Source organism: Hippocampus bargibanti, linkage group LG09 (assembly GCF_051943395.1).
Source record: "Hippocampus bargibanti isolate YZ-2025 linkage group LG09, ASM5194339v1, whole genome shotgun sequence".
Taxonomy (NCBI): Eukaryota; Metazoa; Chordata; class Actinopteri; order Syngnathiformes; family Syngnathidae; genus Hippocampus; species Hippocampus bargibanti.
In genome coordinates this window covers 23,679,529-23,683,194 of record NC_142742.1, presented here as the reverse complement: position 1 = coordinate 23,683,194, position 3,666 = coordinate 23,679,529, and the positions used below count along the sequence as shown (strand labels likewise).

Genomic DNA, 3,666 nt, shown 5'->3' with positions numbered 1-3,666 from the left:
CGCAGTGGCCCGCCCGAGGCCATCTGGCACACGGGTGTGCCGCAGTGCTACCATGACCTGCGGTAGGTGTTCAGGACAACGCCCAATCTCTGCCACCCCACCGACCGTATGACTGTGCTATTGAACTGCTGCCAGGGGCTCCATTACCGGACTCCAGACTTTTCCATATCTCTCAACCAGAACGGGAAGCCCTGAGCACCTATATAGACTCCTCTCTAGCGGCGGGACTCATTCGCACGTCACGTTCTCCGTTGGGCGCAGGGTTCTTCTTTATCGATAAGAAGAACGGATCCCTGCGCCCATGTGTCGACTACCGTGGTCTGAACGACATCACCATCCGTCACAAATATCCTCTCCCCCTCATGGACTCAGCCTTCGCGCCCCTGCAATCAGCTACTATTTTTTCTAAATTGGACCTCTGTAGCGCCTACCATCTGGTCCGTATCCGTGAGGGGGACGAATGGAAAACAGCATTCAAGACGCCATTAGGGCATTTTGAGCCGTCTTCCAAAATCTAATCAATGATGTGCTCAGGGCCTTCCTTAATGTTTTTGTTTTTGTATACCTCGATGACATTCTTATTTTTTCTTGATCTGCAGAGGAGCACCGGCAACACGTCAGACGGGTCCTGGCAGGGCTCCTGCAAAACCGGCTCTACGTGAAGGCAGAGAAGTCCGAGTTCCATGTCTTTTCTGGGGTTCGTCGTGGAGCAGGGGCAGCTTAGGGCCGACCCCGCCAAGACTAAAGCGGTGGTAGAAGGCCTACCCCGAAGATGCGCAAGCAGCTCCAGCGGTTTCTGGGGTTCGCCAACTTTTATCGCTGCTTCATTCGCGGTTATAGTCAGAAGGCACTCCCCCTCACTAACCTCACGTCCACCAAGGTTCCCTTTAGGTGGACGCCCGACGCTGAGGGGGCCGTCCTGTCCTAGCGCTCTCCCACTGACCAGAAGCTACGCCCATGCGCCTTTTTCTCCCGCCGGCTCAGCCCCGCCGAAGCCAACTATGACGTCGGCAACCGGGAACTGCTGGCGGTCGTCCTGGCTCTGCAGGAATGGAGACACTGGCTTGAGGGAGCAAAACACCCCTTCACCATCTACATGGACCATAAAAACCTGGCGGTCATCTGGTCTGCCAAGAAACTAAACTCACGACAGGTCCGATGGTCACTGTTCCTCATCCGTTTCAACTTTTCTCTCACCTACTGCCCAGGGTCGCAGAACACCAAGCCGGATGCCCTATCCCGCATTCACGTGCCGGCAGAAAGGGAGGAGTGTACCGCCAACATCCTGCCGGCTCAACGCATCCTGGGCGCCCTGCGGTGGGAGGTTGAGAGGAAAGTTCAGCAAGCCCAGGGGACGGACCCCATCCCCAGGGGCTGCCCCGCGGATCTCCTGTTCTTCCCCCCTCCTCTACGCACTGAGGTGCTCATCTGGGGGCACACCTCCAAGATAGCCTGTCACCCGGGGATCAACAGGACGATGCAACTCATCGTGCAACGGTTCTGGTGGCCGGGGTTCAGGAGGGACATCACCCTCTTCGTGAAGGCCTGCCCGGCCTGCGGCCGTGGGCAAGCCTCCCACCAGCCCCCAGCAGGACTCCTCCAGCCACTACCGGTACCGTCCAGACCCTGGTCCCACATGTCCGTCAACTTCGTGACAGGCCTCCCCCCTGCCGTGGCAAGACGGTCGTCCTCACCGTAATGGACCGATTCTCCAAGTCGGCCCACTTCGTCCCGTTAACCAGGTTGCCGTCCGCCGTCGAGACGGCTCAACTCCTGGTTAACCACGTCGTCCGTCTCCACGGGATTCCGACGAACATCGTGTCGGACCGGGGACCGCAGTTCGTGTCCATGGTATGGAAGCGTTTCTGTCGGTCCCTAGGGGCGTCGGCGAGCCTGTCGTCTGGATACCATCCCCAGACCAACGGACAGACGGAGAGAAAGAACCAGGACCTGGAGGCGGCCCTCCGGTGCGTGTGCCTCCACAGTCCTGCGTCGTGGGCTCTCCACTTACCCACTTACACTTTCTTTTGTGTCAATGGCGCCATCTAAAGGAAATCAGTGACTGAAAAGTAGTGGTTGGTGAAAGTGTAGCCAGACAGCATAGGTTGGTGGTGTGTAGGATGACACTGGCAGTGAGGAAGATGAAGAAACCAAAGGCTGAAGTGAGGACAAAATGGTGGGAGTTGAAAAGGAAGAGTGTTGCATATCATTTAGGAAGGAGGTAAGACAAGCACTGGGTGGGCAAGAGGTCCTTCCAGATGACTGGCAAACTACAGCGAACATAATCAGAGACACAGGTCGGAAAGTACTTGGTGTATCGAGTGGGAGAAAGGCATATAAGGAGACTTGGTGGTGGAATGGGGAGGTGCAGGAGTGTATACAGTGAAAGAGGTTAGCAAAGAAGAAGTGGGACACTGAGAAGATGGACGAGAGTAGACAGCAGTAAAGGAGATGCAGCGCACGGTTAAAGGTGGCAAAGGCCAAACAAGAGGCCTATGATGACTTGTATGCTCGGCTGGACAGCAAGGAAGGCGAGACTGATCTTTACAGGCTGGCGAGACAGAGAGACAAAGATGGTAAGTACCTGCAGCAGGTTCGGGTGATTAAGGATAGAGATGGCAGGTGCCAGTAGTGTGATGGCAAGATGAAAAGAGTACTTTGAAGAATTGATGAATGAGGAAACTGAGAAGGAACAAAGAGTAGAAGACGTGACTGTTGTGGACCAAGACGTCGCAAACATTAGCACGGATGAAGTGAGGAGGGCGCTGAAGAGGATGAAGGAGGGAAGGCACTCGGGCCTGATGATTTACCAATTGAGGTATGGAAGTGTATTGGAGATGTGGCGGTGGTGTCCTTGACTGGGTCATTAAACAAGATCTTAGATGATGAACGGAGACGAAGTGTACTCGTGCCCATTTTTAAGAACAAAGGAGATGTGCAGAGTTGTACTAACTACAGAGGAATAAAGTTGATGAGCCAAACAATGAAACTCTGGGAAAGAGTAGTTGAAGCTAGACTTAGAGCAGAAGTGAACAATGTGAGCAGCAGTTTGGCTTAATGCCAAAAAAGAGTACGCCAGATGCAGTGTTTGCTTTAAGAATGCTGATAGAGAAGTACATAGAAGGTCAGAAGGAATTGCATTGTGTCTTTGTAGATCTGGAGAAAGCGTACGACAGGGTGCCCAGAGAAGAGCTCTGGTATTGCATGAGGAAGTCTGGAGTGACAGAAAAGTATGTCAGAGCGGTGCAAGATATGTATCATGACTGTAAGACAGTTGTGAGGTGAGCTGTCGGTGTGACTGAGGAATTCAAGGTGGAAGTGGGACTCCACAAGGGGTCAGCTCTGAGCCACTTATTATTTGCTATGGTGATGGACAGATTGACAGACTGCTAATATGCTAATATGCTTTTTGCCAGGTGTTTCCATCCAGGCTGTCAGTCTGATATGTGGTTCATGCTTGAAGGGCGACGTCGCGATTGGTGATGTCACAGATGACATGATGCATATAGTTACGGGAAAACCACTGTGATTTTCACGAAAATCAGGACAGAGTCTCAAGTCCATGCGTCCTGCAGCATCATGACTTATGATAGCAAGTTGGATACCTGTCATCGTACCAGTTCCAGTTCCTAACCAGTTCCCTCAAGCTATCTTGACGACAGTTCG

General features: G+C 53.1%; 1 pseudogene; it reads right to left on the bottom strand.

The window, feature by feature from the left end:
* Nucleotides 1-513: 513 nt before the first annotated feature.
* Nucleotides 514-2,739, bottom strand: LOC148894048 (uncharacterized; annotated as a pseudogene).
* Between the last annotated feature and the right edge of the window lie 927 nt (nucleotides 2,740-3,666).